Source organism: Nycticebus coucang, chromosome 8 (genome assembly GCF_027406575.1).
Source record: "Nycticebus coucang isolate mNycCou1 chromosome 8, mNycCou1.pri, whole genome shotgun sequence".
Lineage (NCBI taxonomy): Eukaryota > Metazoa > Chordata > Mammalia > Primates > Lorisidae > Nycticebus > Nycticebus coucang.
This window is the reverse complement of record NC_069787.1, coordinates 16,811,259-16,831,315: the sequence shown is the minus strand read 5'-3', so window position 1 is coordinate 16,831,315 and position 20,057 is coordinate 16,811,259.

Sequence of the window (20,057 nt, the reverse complement as noted above, 5' to 3'; positions counted from 1 at the left end):
ATCAGACTCGGCTACCTGGTGGTCTTTGTGGGGGATTTCAAGATCTGGGCACAACATTTGGTGTGTTGGCTGGGAAATCCCCCAGTCCCCCTTGAGGACCCTGACCTGAAGGGCCACTACGTGGTAAGTATCTGTCTGTCTTGTCCGCTGTGGTTGTTTTTGGAAATCTGGAATCTGTAAATGTGGTTGGCAAAGTCAAAGCAGACGTGCTGGAGGCTGCCGGCCAGGGGTGCTGAGGAGACATCCGGCCCCTTCTGGAAGGGACCTTGCCCCTCCTCTGACTGAGACGTGGAACCCTCAGAGTGTGGTGTGGATGCAGTCCCTCTTGTAGTTTTTCTGGGTGGATGAAGCAGGTCACTCCTGCAGCACAGTCAGAGACCATCCTCCTATTGTTTCTGCAGACCATCGATTTTGTATGTCCTCAGTGTATTGTGTGTCTTGTGTTACATTGGTATCTTAGTGTGGCTGAACTCAGAGCTCAAAAATTTGGGACTTATGGTGAAAAAAAAAAAAAAAAAGAGCTAAACTGATTACTTTTTGCCGGACCGAGTGGCCAACCTTTAAAGTTGGCTGGCCTCCAGAGGGAACTTTTCATCTCCCCCTCCCTGGCTGAAAGCACTTCCCAAGCAGTTCGGTTCTCGCAGTGCGTGAGAAAATCTCCTAACTCCCCAACAAGAAACCCCACAAACCTTCTGTGCCGCTTTATCCCATTTTTCAGGATAGTGCAGACCAAGATCTACTTTGCCCTCCTCCACATCACCCCTCGCTGAACCCCCCACAGGAGGAACACCCATCTCCAGGTGAAGCGGCGGAGGGAAAGCCTGTTGCTGCAAGCCCACCATTGGAAACCAGGAAGCAAGCTCATCAAAAGGCAGACTTGACTGTTGTTCTACCCTTGTGGGCCATGGACTCCCAGGGCCGAGGAAGCAAGACCCATCCCCGTGCTCTCCCCCAGTGGGGGTTGCGCCAGTGCTCTCCCGGGGGACCAGGCCACCCCTCCCATGGCACAACTGCTCTCCCAACCCCTCTGTGTAAGCCCTCCGTCCCAGTGACGGGGTGGGGATGCAGTGAAGGTGGGGTGGGGGCGGGGCGGACTGTTCCCAGTGTGCCCCAGGCGGGTCACGCCTTTGTCCAGGGTGACTGTTTTTTTTCTCTCTAGGGGCCATGCAAGAAAAAAAAAGCCAAGCAAGCTAACGGGGTCGGTGGCAATGTGGGCTACCCACCCAACCCATCTTGAAACATGGATCAAGGAGTCTAACATGTGCATGAGTCAGGGACTCACATGAAAGCCATGGTGGGGGACTGCCCCCTGGCTGGTGACTGGCCGCAGCCAGGTGCATTTCCACTGTGGCGGTGCACCGCGACCTGCTTCAGGACAGCTGAGAAGGCCCGCCAGGGAAAGTGGCTCAAGGGCCCCCACCCTTCATGGGGTGGGCCAGCCTCCCAAGAATTACAGCCCCCCTGCAGCAGCGCTTGCCTAATCCTGGGGCCTGGGTGAGGCTCAGAACTTTATTATTGGCCCTTTGCCACTAGTAATTTATATAAATAGAAAAATATTTTTACAAACTGAATAAATATTCTAGCACATGAATGAAGGCAGCCCTGCACCTTAGGTAAAGTTATTAAGTCTTTGCAGTTTTTATCTGGGAGAAAATTAGGGTGTGTGCTCCCTACTCAAGGTGGAGTCATCCAAAAAAAATTTAGAACTGCTTTATTCCTCAGAAAGTGTGGCTTGCAACGTGTTTGTGCCTGGAGATGGGAGTCTGATGAGTAAGCTCACCTGAGCCTGAAAAATGGGGATTCCCTGTCCAGCCCTGAGTGGGAAAATCCTGTATCAATGTTACATCTCATAAATGTCTCTCATTTGTAAAATGTAATAATTTGGTTGTTTAAATTGTTGGGGAAACTGAATCTTTGTCAAAGGATAAGATTCTTGCCTTTTAAACCTTCTAATTATCAGTTTGGCTGAGTGAATGGGTGACTTCATGGTAAACTGGGATCCTGTTTTGTGGAAAGTGAGTTTTTGAGAACAAGAGAAATTAGACAGAAAGGAGAATGGCGTTGTGTAAAGAAAGAATCCTGTGTGATAAATTTTGTCCTGAAACAGAATGGTTGTGTAAGAAAGTGAAAAGCAGGGCAAAAGTTAACAAAAGTTTAGAATGTTTGTAGATGGTCTGGGCAGGTTAAATGAAGCTCATAAAAGAGAATTTGTGAAAGAATTTACATGTGATCCAGTTGACTATGTATTTCCTTTAAAATCTTTTGGCTTGTAACTTTCTTTAAACAAATGTTTTAGGCCTTTGATATTTGACAAACCCTCCAAAATAAAAATTCTAAATCTGGGGCTTGGCGCCTGTAGGGCAGTGGTTGCAACGCTGGCCACATGCACTGAGACTGGCTGATTCAAACTTGGCCCAGGCCAACAACAAAAAAAACCACAACTTTAAATTTGGTCTTCTTGAAATATTAAGACCACTTAAAGTCATGGGAAAACAAATTAAACTTATTTTATTTATTAAAAATATATAGGAAACATTGTCAAATATGAAATGGTGATTAATTTTATGTGGGTTATAGTTATATATATGTTCCAATATTATAAAGCATTGGTCTGTCCTAACGTATAAGACATTAGTCTGTCCTAACATATATTGTCAGTAATAATTTTAATTCATCTAAAAAAGTATTTTTTATGTAACTGGCTGAGTCCAAAGTTTATCCTAAAAAGAAAAAGAAATATTAAGAGAGGCTGATGAATTCTCTCGAATTCAAATTACTGATGTCTTTGGAAATTGAATACCTTCAGACTAAAAGCAGATTTTTAGAATTTTCATTGGAAAGATAACATATCTATGAGTATTGCTAACTTAACTTCAAAAAGAACAGAAATCAGTTACATGGAACTGGGCTAGTTTATAATGGCTTTTTGTTTGAAATACTGTTGATTCTTTCTGTGTTCTGTTCTCCAGAAGTCAAGAAATAATTTTCCATCTTTTGAGCTATTTGTAGCTTTTCGAGCCATGTGTGTACTTATGAGCAGAGTTTGAAACATGTATATATTTTTCTCTCTCCTTGATTTCTCTGGAATGTGAAAGCCATTTGTAAGTATTCTTAATTTCTGACAATACAGTTATTTGCATAAGTTCAATAAGAATCTGTTTTGTTTTATAGGACATGATAATGGCACTGGTTATTTTAGCAAGGCTTTGGCTGGAACAGCATTTCCAGAGGTGTCCAGATTGCATTAAGGAATTCAGGTTGACTTTATAAGGCCAATAAAAAAAAGCCCTTTGGAAAACTGACCAGATAGACATCAGTAACATTTCCTTATCTGTGGTAAGTAACGAAGGTTGCTTGCTGATGGGTCTGGAAATTGAAATGTGCTTGGGGACCTCAAGAGAAGAGGGATTTACCCAATGCATACAGGTATCTAATGGCACAGATGAAACCTGGGCTCTGAAAAGTTTTCAAAAAGTCCATCCTGAGATTCCTTATAAAAGGTTCCAGCAAAGCCAATTTTAAAGGAAAGAAGAGCCTAGATGGCTAATAATTAATAATTTTTACTGCACTTTATGCAAATAATTAGACCCTGTATATTGATGGTACAGTTTATTTTAGCAAATACATTAGTTCTACTATAATTTGCCTTTAATAAAGATAGAAATTGGAGCGAGAAAAATAGTTTAAAAGGAGGAAAAAGAAGCTGTGGTCCACCTGTATTTAGATCCCAGCCTTGTCTGTACTCATAAAATGAGACGTAACTGTTTTACTAAATTAATCTATTGAATGGGACTAAGAGACTGGCCAAAGAGTATAGAATTATATATTGTAGTTATATTTACTCTGAAGCCTTAAGACTCAACAAAGGTCACCTGTTGGCTACATTGGAAAACTTATGCAGTATTAAATGTTATCTAAAATTTCCCAGTAAATGGTATAACTGTAATCACTGCATTCTACTCTGCTGAATCTGCTTCCGGCAGAAGCCAAGTGGCCCATTTGTCTGAAAAAGGGGCCTTTTTCAGTGTAAGGCTGGCTCTGGGAAGCCAGAAGCTATTTGCTTTCCAGTGGGAGAGACCAGACATGGAAACAGTACACATAGACCTGGTTGCCACAGGTGTTCAAAACACCCACAATTTTTGAAGAAGTGCTGGCTCATGACCTCCAGAAATTCCTAGCTGAAGAATTAAAATATGTGCTGTTCCAATATGTCGATGACCTCCTTTCAGGACACCCTACCCAGGAGGGCTGCGCCTGAGGCATGGACTGTCTTTTATGACATCTAGAGGTATGTGGCTATAAAGTGTCTAAGCAGAAGACCCAGGTCTGCCGGCAGCAAGTACATTATCTAGGATTTACTATTCAGCAAGGGGAAAAGAATCTAGGCCTGGAACGGAATCTAGGCCTAGCAGATTTCCACCTGCTCCACCTCCAAGAGCTGAAAGCAGGTTCGGGAATTCTTAGGCCCGGTCGACTTCTGTCAACTTTAGATCCCCAACTTTGGTGTTTTAGCTAAGCCCTTATATGAGGCAACTAAAAGAGAGGATGGAGAGCCCTTGGAGTGGGAAGGAGAACAGGAACATGCCTTCTCCCAGCTAAAGATGAGGCTGATGGCTTCAGCTGCATTGAGACTGCCAGACTTGGCCAAGCCCTTTACTCTGCATGTCTCAGAGAGAGATAAAATGGCTGTGGGTGTGTTAACCCAGCTGGTTGAGTCCTGATCAAGGCCTGTAACTTACCTCTCTAAGCAGTTGAATTGAGTGGTAAAAAGATAGCCACCCTGCTTATGGGCTCTAGTTGCTACTGCTCTCCTTGTGCAAGAAGGTGATAAGCTGACTCTGGGCAGGATCTCAGAGTGAAAGTACTGTACTCTGTGGTCAATTTAATGGACACTAAGAGACATTTTTGGCTCTCTAATGCAACACTCTGAACCCAGCCACACTCCTTCCAGTTAGTGGAAGAGAGACTCAGAATGACTGTACAGAAGTTATAAATAATGTGTACTCTAGCAGACCTGACTTGTGTGACCAGCACTGGACAGAATGCAGAATGGGACTTGTATGTAGATGAAAGCAGTTACATGACGGCGCAAGGTGAGTGGCGGGCTGGGTATGCAGTGGTTACCATAACAGAGTCTGTAGAGGCTAAGCCCCTACCCCAAGGAACATTGGCTCAGAAGGCTGAGTTAATTGCCTTGACTGGAGCCTTAGAACTAAGTCAAGGGAAAAATTTGAATGTTTTTCTGACTCTCCAAGTACACAGGACATTGTACAAGGAGAAGGGACTATTAAATTCTGGAAAAAAGGACATTAAGTATCAGCAGGAGATACTTCAGTTACTGGAGGCAGTATGGAAACTCTGGAAGATAGCAGTGATGCACTGTTGTGGACATCATGGAAATGCTTCCACCATCACTAAAGGGAACACTAGGGTTGGTACTGAGGCAGAAAGAGATGCATCCCAACCATACCAGGTGTTGTGGGTGGCTCCCCTCACCCCATGCGTTCTGGAGTTCATGGCTATCTACTCCCAGAAGGAGAAGGAATGGTTAGCAGCGGAAGGGAACCAGGAAGCAGAGGGAAGATGAATAAAGATGCTAGATGGACTAGTAGCATCCCCAGATTCTAAGAGCCACCATGGTGGAGTATTTGATGAAGTTGCTGGGTCAGTACTTCTACATCTCCCACCTGGCAGCCCTGGTCAAAACTGCCAGTCTACAGTGTGTCACCTTCAGCCAGTTCAATGTGTGCCAAGGACCAACGGTACCCCCAGTAATCCAGTCGTATAGAGCAACGCCCTTCGAGAACTTCCAGAAAAGTTTAGGTCTAGAATCAGAACCTCAAACCAAAGTAGAAAGGACTTTACACCATCATCCTGACCACACTCATGGCAGTGAATATTAAAAAAAATCCTCACCTGGAGTCATCACAGCTAGCTGAATAAAGCTTCACTGCCCCTTGAGAAGTAAAGGTAACTTTTAAGACGTCCAACATGCCCTGCTCCAGCCACATACTGGGAACTGGGTGGTCAATGCACGGCTGAAGCCTGAGGAAACTCCTCGAAGAACTTGCCTTAATTAAACTTTAGACTTTGGGAAAAAGAAAAAAAAAGGGGGGGTGTTGTGCGCTACTATAAGTATCACTCAGGAATAATGAAAGAATCAATGGCCCTTGTGCGGGAGAGCATGCACAAGTGTAAATTAGAAAGAAAAAAAAATCAGAGCTGGCGTAAGTCTCTCTTGGCTAACAACTCTGATATCAGCCCTGGCTGGTCCCCTAGTATTATTACTCCTACTCCTGACTGTGGAGCCTTGCATTATCAATAAGCTCATCACTTTTGTACAGGACCGTGTAAAAGCCATACAACTGCTGGTCTTAAGAGGCCAGTATCGGCCCCTTTCAGACAGAAAGCTAGAGATAACACACACGGTACCGGATCCATGATTGGGCCCTTGAATTTACAAGTAGAGGGGGGAATGAAAGAACCAGACCAGTGCCATCTTGCAAGTTAAGTTTCACTTTCCCTGCCATTTCACTCAGTAAGTTTTACTTTCCAGACAAGCCCAGGCAGCTCCCTGAAATCACGAGACAACCGCCCACCAATCAGGCACACCCCCCCCCACCTAACCAATCCAGAAGCGCCCCCTTTGTTTCAAGCTGTGCACGCCCACCCGCTGCGGGACCATAAGAACACCCTGCTCCAGAGCTCGGGGCTCCTGGCTTGGATCTGTTGCAGCGGAGTCCCCGGGAGCCCAAGTTCGAGCTTGCAATAAAAGGCCTTTTTGCTTTTGCATCAGACTCGGCTCCCTGGTGGTCTTTGTGGGGGATTTCGAGATCTGGGCACAACAGCTGCACACATTTAGGTCACCTTAGTGTTCCACAGGCCTCCCAAAGAGCGTCACTGAGTTCTCCTCACCTTTATTCATGCTGCGCCCTCTGTCAGAAAAGCCTCTGCTCTCTTCTTCTGTGCCACTTCCCCTATAGAGGATTAAACAGCATACTTCCTATAACAGCCACCAATATCATACTCCTCTGAGGAATTACTGAGAACAAGACATTCTCCTGACAAGCCTAGAAATCCCTTGTGACTTGGAAGACAAGCCACCAATCACGACACTCCCCCTTGTCCTTCCTCATGATTGTCCAATATTACCCCTTCCCCAGCCTCCCTGGGAGAGTTAGTTATTTCTTCCTTTGTGCTCCTATAACACTTTTTATATCTCTTGCAAGAGAGTATTTTATTTATTTACATACATTTCTATCTCCCAAATAAGTCAGTGAGGACCTTAAAACAGTAGGCTTCAAATAATTGTGTGTTTGATAAACATATAAATGAATGAATGAATGACCTTTTATATGGAAAGCTGGGGGCTTAGGGTGATACAGAGACAACATGACAGTACAAGTTCTCAAGGGAAATAGAAAGACACATAGATAACTTACAAGTGGAAGAATAATTTTTAGAATTGAAACCTTCCGGGAAACATTTTCACTCATCTCAAGTCCTAAATGCAATCTAAAGACTTTCACATACAACTGTTTTGGCATTAATTTAAAACTCTTTTTAAAGAGTTAGTATCTTTTTTATAAGATGCTAATCCCATTCAAGAAGGCTGTTTCCTCATGACCTAATTGTTTTCCAAAGGCCCCACCTCTTAAGAGCACCACACTGAGGATTGGTTTTCTTAAAGATCATAAAGGGTTGTCTAGATCTCTGAGTATAATTTACTCATATTAAACAGAAATATGACGAAGAGAAAAATGACTGTCTGGTCTTTCATCACTGGGCATGTGATCCATTATAAAGGTGTTATAGTCATTGGTAAGTGTGAAAATGAGAGGAAATGAGTCTCTGACAAAAAATGCAATGAGACAATAAACTAAAATTAACATTTCACAAATCCTAAGGTTCTCAGCCTTATTGTCTCCATTTGTTATTCTCATGAATTATGAGAAAGCAAAGTACAGCCACTGCTCCTAAAAATAAAGATTTTATTAAACTTACTATGCATAAAAGTGCCTGAAGACATTGCCTCTCCTTTGACCTCCTGAGCTACTCAAGCTACTCAATCTCCGGGTTAAAGAAATACCTCATTAGCAGTACCAGGTGTCAGCAGATGTGTTGTTAAGCTGCCTGTCACTCAAGCCTCAATACTGAAAAATACCTAGGTCATCTAATCCTTTATGTCACCCACATCTCTTTGCAATATAATAACAGAACTGTGGTGCTTAGAATTGCTATTAATAATAATTCCAAAAACTCAGTCATTTCTGGGATGTCTTTGAATTAATGGGAAAAAAAGCTACTATCTGCCACACAAAGTGCTACACACTGGTAAGAGATGACTGATAGATAACAGACAGTATACTATATCAGTCTGCTTGGGAAATGTCATCATCCATTCAGATGGCTATAATAAAATGCCATAAACTAGATAGCTTACAAACAACAGAATTTTATTTCTGACAGTTCTGGAGGCTAGGAAGTTCCAGATCAAGGCACCAGCAGATTTGGTGTCTGGCAAGGGCCAGCTTTCTTGTTCATAGATGGTGCCTTCTCACTGTGCCCTCACATGGTGAAAGGGGCAAGAGAGCTCTCTGGGGCCTCTTTTATAAGATACTAATCCCATTCAAGAAATCTGTTCCCTCATGACCTAATTGTTTTCCAAAGGCCCCACCTCTTAATAGCACCACACTGAGGATTAGGTTTCAACATATGAATTTGGGGGGACAGTCAACCCATAATGAACTGCCGCAACAAAATATCACAGAGTGGGTGGTTTAAATAATAGAAATTTATTTTTTCACAGTTTGAAGACTGCAAGTCCAAGACCTGGTAAGGCCTATCTTCCTGGCTTGTAGACAACCACCTTCTTGCTCATGTGACTTTTTTCTCTGTACATGTTCAGAGAAAGAGTAAGCTCTCTAATGTTTTTTCCTCTTCTTATAGGGACTCCAGTCAGATAGAACCTCACCTTTTTAATCTCATTTAACCACAATTACCTCCTTAAGGCCCTATCTCCAAATGCAATCACATTAGGGTTAAGGTTTCAACTTATGAATTTGAATGGAGAAACAATTCAGATGGATGGAAGGAAGGAAGGAAGGGAGGGAGGGATAATTAACTTACTAAAGAGAAAAGAGATAGGACCAGGGTCACACTTAAAGCTGTATGGAAGTAAGCCATTGCCTATGAAGTCAAAACTGAAAGGTGTTAGAAAAGCCTCACATTGTTCCAAAAGGCTATGTTAACTAGTATGATGAAAATGTGTCAAACGGTCTATGAACCAAGTGTATGGTGCCCCATGATCATACTAATGTACACAGCTATGATTTAATAAAAAAATAAAATAAAATAAAATAAAATAAAATAAATAAATAAATAAACAAAATGCCATGTGTACACCATCATATGCATGCACACGAACGGGCCACCATGCCTAAAATTTCACATCAAGCAAACATTCAGCACATACTTACTCAGCAAGAACTTTGCATCTGACACTGAAACGGGTATTACAGAGCATGTTAACAGAATCCCCAGCTGAAGACACTTATATTTTAATATGGTAGAAGAATCTATGCATAGGAAAGTTGTTCTTAATGTGTGTTGCACAAAGGATCACTTATGGGACTTTTTAAAAATACATAGCCCATAATCATATTTTATGGCTCTAGATAGCCTGAGGGTGGCCCTGGGCATTAAATCTCTTCAGGTAATACTGAAATACAGCCAATATGAAAAAACAGTTCAGGCCATGGCTAGTTTTCAACATTGGCCTTTTCTTCCATATACTAATACTTTTATAATATGTGAAGATCTTACTACTTCAGTGTAAATAAACCCACTAGATGGCTAAGATTAAATGATCCAATACAATATGAGACTATTGGGCAAGAGAAGGCGTGATTTAGTTAAGATAATGTACATGAAACTTGATAGAAGACATGAAATCCCTTTGTAAATGTGAGAGATTACTCTTATTTGGTAGGTCACCACTTTACAAGGCAGATCGTTCCATCTGAAGTGCTTCCAAATACTGAGCCAACAGGTGTTTTTTAAATAAGTTTCTTCCAATATTTCTAGTTCTACACTTTTCATTGCATGGGGGTGGGGGGGTGAGTAAATATGAACCAAGGCTGATCAAGATCAGCAGACTTAGCCCTAAAAGTAAGTAAGAGTCTAGAATTCATCTTATTGCCGTTACCTGGTCTTCAGTGGATTGTAAGCCCAGGACAGCTGTATCTGTTCAGGTGCAGCATATCCCTCAGTCCCTATCCCCTTAGATCACTGCTCTTCAAATGAAATGGTTCTGCCTCCAATGTCATGTTTCAGAAACTGTTAATGATATACTTGCTGGTGTAATAACGAGATCTGATTCCTCCCACATCATCGCACACTATGTCTGGCATTTAGAATATGAAGACCAGGGGAAATAGACACCTCAGAATGAATTCACTGGAGAGTCTACCCAAAGATCAATTGTCCCTCTGAACTTTCATGACAACAAAAAACTTCTTTGTTACTATCTGAGCCTAGATGTTAAATTTGTTTTACATATAATTTCACAGTATTTTTTGCAGAAAATTCTAATATGTAATAAATTTTGCTGTAAATTTCCTGTCTGCAGCCTGTAAATCTAGGAGAAAATCTTGCTGGGAACTTTACCAAAAATTGTTCTCCATCCTAAAAATTGCTTTACCGATGGTAAAATGGCATTCTTGGAATTTGAGGCACAAGCACAAAACTCCTGTGTCAGTTTGTATTTGATATTTTCATTCTTTTTTTTTTTTTTTTGTAGAGACAGAGTGTCACTTTATTGCCCTTGATAGAGTGCTGTGCCATCACAGCTCACAGCAACCTCTAGCTCCTGGGCTAAGGCGATTCTCTTACATCTGCCTCCCCAGTAGCTGGGACCACAGGCGCCCGCCACAACATCCGGCTATTTTGTCTTCATGTCGGTACAAGCACCTGACCACTTCTTTGTATCTTTTAGTGTAACCAGGTCCAAGCATTTACATATTAAAAATACGTATTATGTTAGTGTTAATTATTTTACATTTCTAAACCTTTAAATTAAAATTAGAGCATTATATTGATTTCTTTTCTGTGTAAGATGTATATAGAGAGATTGTATTAGCCATGCATTATGTTATCTTTGAGAATAAAGAGGGAATCACCAAACATATGTTCAAAAGAAGAGATGTTAGGTTTAATAGGTTTGAGAGATCAGTTAGTCATTATTCATAACAAAGTGAATGTTCACAGTAAACTCTCTGGAGCCTAGCTTTCCACAGCTTGGCCCTTAGAGCTACATCAGTTCCTACAGCCCAACTCCCAACAAGGACATGCCAAGGATGTTCCAACATGCAGCCAAATCTATCATTGACAGACGCTATCCTACAATTCAAAAAAAGGTCCTAAAAATTATTTGTGTAATTCATTTTGAATTAAAAGCTAGATTTTTTTATTTAATTAAATTTTATTTTATTTTACTTTATTTTATTGTTTGAGGTTCATTTAGAGTATAAGAATTAGGTTACACTGCTTGCATTTGTTAGGTAAAGTCCCTCTTATAGTTGTGTTCCGCCCCCAAGTGGTGTGCCAAACACCATAATCCCCCACCCCCTTGCCCCTCCCCTTTTCCTACTCCCTTCTTCCTCCTCCCCCCACCTTGAATTGATTTGAGTCTTTCTCTTACATAGTTAAGTATTAGATTGGCTACCAAGTTCATATTAGAATTGAGTACACTGGATTCTTGCTTCCCCATTCTTGTAACATTTCACTAAGAAGAAAGTGTTCCAACTCTATCCAGGTTAATACAAAAGATGTAAAGCCTCCATTTTTTTTTAATGGCTGGATTTTATTTTTAATTAATATTAGGTACAAATTTTTAGGTTACATTGTTCTCACTTCCAAGGTAAAGCTCAAATTGTAGTTGCGTCCTTCACTGGGGGTGGGAGGGAGTATGTGTGCTGAACACCCTCACATTGTGCACATTAGGTAAGATTCCGCCAGTTGCCCTCCTTTCTACAATGGTTCTCAACCTTCCTAATACAGTTCCTGTGGGTTGCAACTCACAGGTTGAGAACCACTGGTAGCCATTCGTCCTCTCCTTCTTCCCTCTCTCCTCTCCCCTCCCTTGTGCTGGAATATATTTGTGTTTCATTGTTCGTGTGGGCCTGTAAAAAGCTAGATTCTTAATAATAATAGTATAGAAGAGATTGGTCATTATTTTTAAAACCTTTACCTTAATGCTTTTTCATATGTTGATTTCATTTGATATTCACAACACAGTGAGATGACAGAAAATATTGTGTTTTTCAAGTGCTGTTTTAAAAAGGAGAATCTTGAGGTACTGAGAGGCAGACCAGCTCAGTCACAGAGCAAGCAAAAAAAGAGCTGGGATTTGAACCTACACCTGCAGAAGCCGAAAGCTGTGCTCTTTTACCTATATAATGCTCTTAGGTGAGACAAATAACAAGAGAAAAAAAAAAAATAACAGAAAGAACGTGTAAATTTGAACTGGGTAATGCTAATTTCTGAAAGCTTAAAGAGGAAAATTTAACACCACAATCTAGGATATTTGATTAAGGCGGCTTTTCTGATGTTTGACTATACTCTTCCATTGCAACCTTCCACAGCTCACATCTTTGTATCCATTGTATACAAGGCCTGTGGATGTACACAAAGGGCTCCTCAGGAAGACACTTGAAAATAGCTGTGCTGCCCTCTACTGTTGAAAAAAGAGCAGGCATGCAAATGCAATCAGATTAGCTAAAGCTGTCTTCTAACCTGACAAGTGGACAGCCTCAAAAATGCTACAAACATCATTTCACTTTTATCCATCAACAAGTCATTAATAACTTTTTCGATGAAAATAAATATTTTGACTATATCAATGAAATAAAAAAATTCCCTTGGTCTAATAAAGATATTATAATTTATTATTATTACTATTATTTGGAGTCTGTGTTCAAGTGTAGCTGAATGGACATGAATATTCAGTAATCATAGCTGGTTTTCAAATTCTTACAATGTCAGGAATAAATGAGCCTTAAAGGTCAATAGAAGCAAATGGATGTCTTACACATGACAACTCTTATCTGTAAGAAGCAGCAGCCTGAAGAAATGTATAAATAGTGTTCCCTTTACTCCACATCCATGCCAACATCTCTGGTCTTGGGATTTTGTGATGTAGGCTAGTCTCACTGGGGTTAGATGATATCTCAAAGTAGTTTTGATTTGCATTTCTCTGATTATTAAAGATGATGAGCATTTTTTCATATGTCTGAAGGCCATGCGCCTGTCTTCTTCAGAGAAGTTTCTCTTCAAGTCCCTTGCCCAGCCTGCGATGGGATCCCTTGTTCTTTTCTTGCTAATGCGTTTGAGTTCTCTGTGGATTCTGGTTATTAAACCTTTGTCGGAGACATAACCTGCAAATATCTTTTCCCATTCTGAGGGCTGTTTGCTTGCTTTACTTACTGTGTTATTGGCTGTGCAGAAGCTTTTTAGTTTGATCAAGTCCCAATAGTGTATTTTTGAAGCAGCTTCAATTGCCAGGGGGGTCCTTCTCATAAAAAACTCACCCAACCCAATTTCTTCAAGGGTTTTCCCTGCACTCTCTTCTAGTATTTTTATAGTTTCATGTCTTAGGTTTAAATCTTTAATCCAGTGAGAGTCTATCTTGATTAATAGTGAAAGGTGTGGGTCCAGTTTCAGTCTTCTACAGGTTGCCAGCCAGTTCACCCAGCACCATTTGTTAAATAGGGAATCTTTTCCCCACTGAATGTTTTTAATTGGCTTGTCAAAGATTGAATAACGGTAATTAGCTGGATTCATCTCTTGGTTATCTATTCTGTTCCAGACATCTACTTCTCTGTTTTTGTGCCAGTACCATGCTGTTTTGATCACTATCGATTTGTAGTATAGTCTGAGGTCTGGTAGCATGATTCCTCCTGCTTTTGCATTGCTGGTGGGAATGCAAATTAATACATTGCTTTTGGAAAGAGATATGGAGAACACTCAGAGATCTAAAAATAGATCTGCCATTCAATCCTATAATCCCTCTACTGAGCATATACCCAGAAGACCAAAAATCGCATCATAACAAAGATATTTGTATCAGAATATTTATTGCAGCCATATTCATAATTGCTAAGTCATGGAAAAAGCCCAAGTGCCCATCGATCCACGAATGGATTAATAAATTGTGGTATATGTACATCATGGAATATTATGCAGCCTTAAAGAAAGATGGAGACTTTACCTTTTTCATGTTTACATGGATGGAGCTGGAACATATTCTTCTTAGTAAAGTGTCTCAAGAACGGAAGAAAAGTACCCAGTGTACTCACCCTTATTATGAAACTAATGTAGGACCTTCACATGAAAGCTATAACCCAGTTACAACCTAAGAATAGGGAGTAGGGGGAAAGGGAGGGGAGGCAGGGGGGAGGTAGATGGAGGGAGGGGGATTAATGGGATTACACCTGTGGTGCATCTTACAAGGGTATATGTGAATCTTAGTAAATGTGGAATGTAAAGGTCTTAGCAAAATAACTAAGAAAATGCCAGGAAAGTTATGCTAACTAGTGTGATGAAAATGTGTCAAACGGTCTATGAACCAAGTGTATGGTGCCCCCTGATCATACTAATGTACACAGCTACGATTTAATAAAAAAATAAAAATAAAAATAAATGTATAAATAAGGATTTGAATTTAGGATTCTGAGGCTCTCTTGACGCTCAGTGATAAGAGTGCCATAATTGGTTAGTAATGTCTCCCAAGAAGAGAAAGTGAGATAATACTACACATGCAATGTTCATGCCATCCCTGGGCTATATCAGACCACCATCCCTTGGTTAGTTTGGTCATTTTACAGATGAGGAAATCAAGGCCCATTGACATAAAGTTCTGAAAGCTGCTTGAAATTAAGCTGGGTCAATAATTCAAAAATGTACTTTAGAACATTTTTAGTGCTATTACATGAAAGTTTCTTAATTAGACCCCCTCCAAGAACAGAGGCCAAGAAATTCCAACCCAAACTTCAAAAAATAAAAAGTGATATTCATTCTTGATACAACTTTAAGATAATTCTTTACTGGCACCAAAGTGCATATTTTCTTCTTTACATAGCCCCAAAGACTTGGTGAGCATTAAGGACACAGGCAAAACCTTTTCATCTTACAACTGATCTTTTTGATGATGTTTTCATAAAGAAATAGAATTTCCCATTGTAGAGTTATTTCCATGGTTACCTACTGATTTCCTATAGCACACATGCTGTTTACACAGCCATCAAATCTTTATTGTGGAGTGTAAATCACCTTCTTTAGTTTTAACTTTATCTGCAACCTGAGGCATATAAAAATGAGCTCTGCAAAATTACCCAAACAAGATAAATAAATGATTCATGCAAGTTGGTTTTGCATGAATAAGTGATTAATCCTCTCTTTCAACCTTGCTATGAGAGAATGTAGAATTAATGTCATTCTATGCAAATAGAAGCCCAGTTTCTGAATTCTGACCTAATTACAGGTATTTGAAAGGCAAAATATATTTTAAATTTCTTGCAGCTTTTTAAAAAATTGATAATACTGCTACTAAAATTTAGGATCCAAATATCTCTTTATAAACTTCAGCTGGAGATGCACATAAATGAGATTGATTTACCCTAAAGGTTCTTACAGAACATTCTATATTTTAGAATTCTAAAGGTATATGACCTTATTGTTCCTAAGCAGGTCTTAACTATTGCTCATCAAGAAACCTAGTGTCTTTGGTTTAAAACAGGTCCGTGTAGCAGCTTTGGCAGCCTGAACTGATTTTACTCTTGGAAGCAACATACCTAGTATACAAGTGTCTCAGCATAATGAGAAATAAGTGGACCATTCAATAAATTAGTAGAACACTCAAGAATCCAAGACAGCATCAATAAAACATAATTCCCTTAAGTTGGAAGCAGAAAATAACAATTCTATTCCACAGAGATTATCTCAGCTTTGTGCCAGAGGCTTAGGTCTTTGGCCCCCAGGAGCATTTCATCTGTCCCTAGGGACTTTGAACGTTTTAAACTTGAACAAATCAAGTTTCTATGCAAGTCACAAAATAAGAATACGAGGAAGAAGAGTCCTAGGAGGAAGAGATCACTTTGAACTGGAAGACGGACAAAAAGGCTTCTTGTGTAGGAAGTAAGAATTATACTTCATTTATTTTGAGGAGCCCTGAAGAGCAGTGAGATTTGAATAAATGGAAAATTAGAGTAGCTAATATTTAATGAGCATTTACCAGAGGCCAGGTACTTTCAGGTACTATCAAACTCTTTACTTTATCTTTATAACTATACAATGAGGTTGGTAAGCTATCATTATCTCTGTTTTATAGGTTAGAAAGCTGAGGTTAAACAACTAGTGTCACAGCGCTATTGCAATGATTTCAATCACACTGTCTCCAGAGTCTACAGTAACTGTAGCTATACCCTTCTAGGCAGAGGAAAATAAGGAACATAGTGGTGAGGAAGCAAATCACATAGAAAAGGGTGACAGAGGATAAATCAATCAAGAGAGAGTGGTGCAGGTAGAAAGAGGAGGGGCTGGGAATACTTCATGAGAATGGATTATAAAGAGGTCTGAATGCCATTCTTGGTAGGCTAAGACATGAGAACTGAACCCCAACTGAGAAGGTGCCAATTAATTCAGGTGGCACTGACCTGTGAGGCAGAGGCAGTCTTAATCGCCAGAACACTAAGTGCTCATTATCCAACCTGTTAATTAGTAAAGAAACTACCCAGTCTGGAAAAGTTATCAGCAAAGGATCAAGATCTGATCAAACAGTTAAAGAAAAAAACAATGAAGAAAATAAAAGAAATAAACAATCCTCTAATCTCTCCCCAGCAACAAATCTGTATTTCAGATGTATGTTTTCCTGTCTTCCAGGTCCACACTGGAGAGAAAATGAGCAAAAGGGAGAACAGATGGGACTACAAACAGAAGGTACCTGATGAAAGGAAAAAAAAAAAAAAAGCAAGACTAGAGGAAGGGCATAGAGAGAAGGACTGGGGGAAAAAGGACAAAGGATTTTAAAGTATAGGGTTGTCTCCTCTGCTACTAAATACAACAAAGTGATACTTGTTACCATGTTGCAATGGTAAATGGCTTTATCAAGCATTGGTTGATATTGATGCCTGGGAGTAATCATATGGATCTCCTAGAAGAAAGGTCACTTTACAGGACCAGGTCAGAAATAAAGGCCTGGAGCATGTGCATCACCATGCAGGTCTGAAAATGCAGGACAGAATCAGTGACTACCCCAACATCTTCAATCGGTGCATGCAAAAATGAAATTCAAAGAAACTCAACAGAAAGGGCATCAGACTGGGAATCAGGAAGGTAGTCCCTTCTTTTCCTGAGAGAGGATAAATGCAGTCCTTCAAGTTGACAAGATAAATGGTAGAATACCCACATCTTGTTTGATATCTCTTAGGAGAGTATGCTTTTTTTCCATTCCCATGAACTTCAGAATGAGCCACACCTTTACTCAAAGCCTTCTCTGCCACTTAGTAGATATGTGACGTTAGGCAAGTTATTATCCTTTTTGCCATAAAGATGAATAAAACAAGTTCTTTGCTGTCAAAGAGCTGAAGTAAATCAGGCACAGAAAGGTAGACAAGGTCAAACAGGAGGAGTCAGCATTAAGTTACCCCACTTTCTTCCAGCAGCAGGCTCATAGTGTAATTATAACTAACAGGCTAGAATGGATCTACTCTCTCAGATACAAAAGGGAAAGGATCTTCCTGCTTTTCCAAAGCTTCCAGAGTTGGTTTGATTATTGTGGGGAATGAGAAAATATTAGGACAACACCTTCAATACTAGAGAGCATTTATTGGTCAATCAGAGCCATTCCCTAAGCTATCCCATTTCCTTATTTTATTCCATGATGCTACTTTGTGAAATTATCTTTTTGTTTGTTTACTTTTTCTTATTTTCTCTACCAAAATGTAACCACCATGAACAGCAGGAGCAATGGGACTACTACTTTGTCATTTTCTGGCCCACCTAGAGTAGCACAGGAACAGAGTAGGCAATAAAGTAAAGCAATAAAAGTAAAGCAATAAAATTAAAGAAAGAAGTGAATGAGTGAGTGAGTGAGAGTCTGTACACATATCCTAGCACCACATGTGGCCCATAATAAGGGCTTACTAGCTACTAATTGTGAGAGGAGTAATAGCAAGATTTTAACAGGCAAAGATCACAGGAAAAGAAATTCAAAGCAAAAGGAATAGTGTGCATAAAAGTTGGCCTTTGTTAGACTGTTTTTCCAAGGTAGTTTTGCCCATAAGTCTGAGTCCTGAGCAAAAAAATAATGAAAATTGGCCTCAGTGCAATCACAGGCCTTCAAAGAGATTCTTTCACTCTTTGTGAGTCAAAAATAGTATGTTTCAACCAAAAGCATGGCTTTAGATACCTTCTTGCACAATTCACACATTTGTTAGATTTATAAACATTTCAATTTCAGGAATGGCATCTAATGTGCAATTTAATTTGGACTACCCTGTTTCCCCGAAAATAAGACAGTGTCTTATTTCCTACCTTAGTCTATGAGACAGTGTCTTATTTTCAGGTGTGCTCCCAAAGATGCGCTAGGTTTTATTTTCAGGGGATGTCTTATCTTTCCTGTAAGTAGGTCTTATTTTTGGAGGATGTCTTATTTTGGGGGAAACAGGGTACTGTGAGCTGACAAGTGCAGTTATTTTTACTTGCAGAAAATGTTTTGGTAGAATTGTATGTGGCTATCCAGTACTGGCAGGAGGCAAAACATCAATCAACCAGGGTAATAAATCTGAAAATACACAAGATGTGTGGTCTGAAACACGTATAATTTTTAATTCATAATTTAGAATTAGATTGGTTAATCCAAACAATTGAAAGAACTGTTAAAATTGAAGTCAGAATGCAGAAAAATGAATACAGTATTCATATATCTTTAAGATTGCTTCACAACAGAGAGGAAGAGCTAACTTCTGGACTCTAGAGTAAATTTTATCACCTGCTATTCCCAAAAAGAATAATCCCTTCATATGTACTATACCTACCTCCCACAGACTTCACAACTATTCCTGGTAAAAACAGATGAGGAGCTAAAGGATATTGCAAAGAACATGTGGAATAAAAAATATCTGGGATTCAAGTCTTGATTCTGCAGTATGTAAGACTGGAGAATGGGACAAAAGGGCCAGTAAATCTTTCTTCTAAGACCAATTGCCTTGCTGTCTACTTTGGTTTTTTGGGGGTTTTTTTTTGTTTGTTTGTTTGTTCTTTTTAAGAGTGCAGTGTCTGTTAAGCTATGCAAGGTGCATTCATTGAATCATTGTACTCACTCTATAGCCTCAAACTCCTGAGCTCAAGTAATCCTCCTACCTTAGTCTGCAAGTAGCTAGAACTATGCCTACCTACCTTTGTTCTCTGAACTTATCCATTTCCTTTAGGAGGAAAGGCAGGATCTATCCTTTGAAGCAGGTAAGAAGTTGGCTTTCTGCAAAGCTTCAAGGAAACTGGCATGGCCTAATGCTTAAGGACATGAATCCTGGTCAATAGTGGCAAGTCTTGGACCTCAGTTGCCCAATTATGCCAGCTTCTCCAGCCATGAATGCTGATGTGGCAAATCCTGCTGGTAGCTCACTACACCATATAGCTGCAACCACAAGTGTTGGACTCCAGCCTGCTAATTACTCCAGGGGAGAGGCTACCTCCCCCACCCTGAAATGCTAATTTAGCAACATGGGGCCAAGAATTAGCAGCATGGAGCCAAGAATTAGCAGCACGGAGCTGGAGCTAAATCATATTGTTGTTGTGTCCTGGCTGGCCCTTGACTACAGCAAAGAGGAGCTGATGCTTCCCCAATAGTTCAACTTGAAAGCTCCAAAGCCCAAGGATGGGACTCTCTCCCAGAATCTGACTTTTGGCCATGCTGGATTTCAGTGTGATCCCCCAGAGTGTGATGAGAAAGGAGAAAACCATTCATCTGATTTGTAAGTTTGCCACCGGAGCTGATAAGT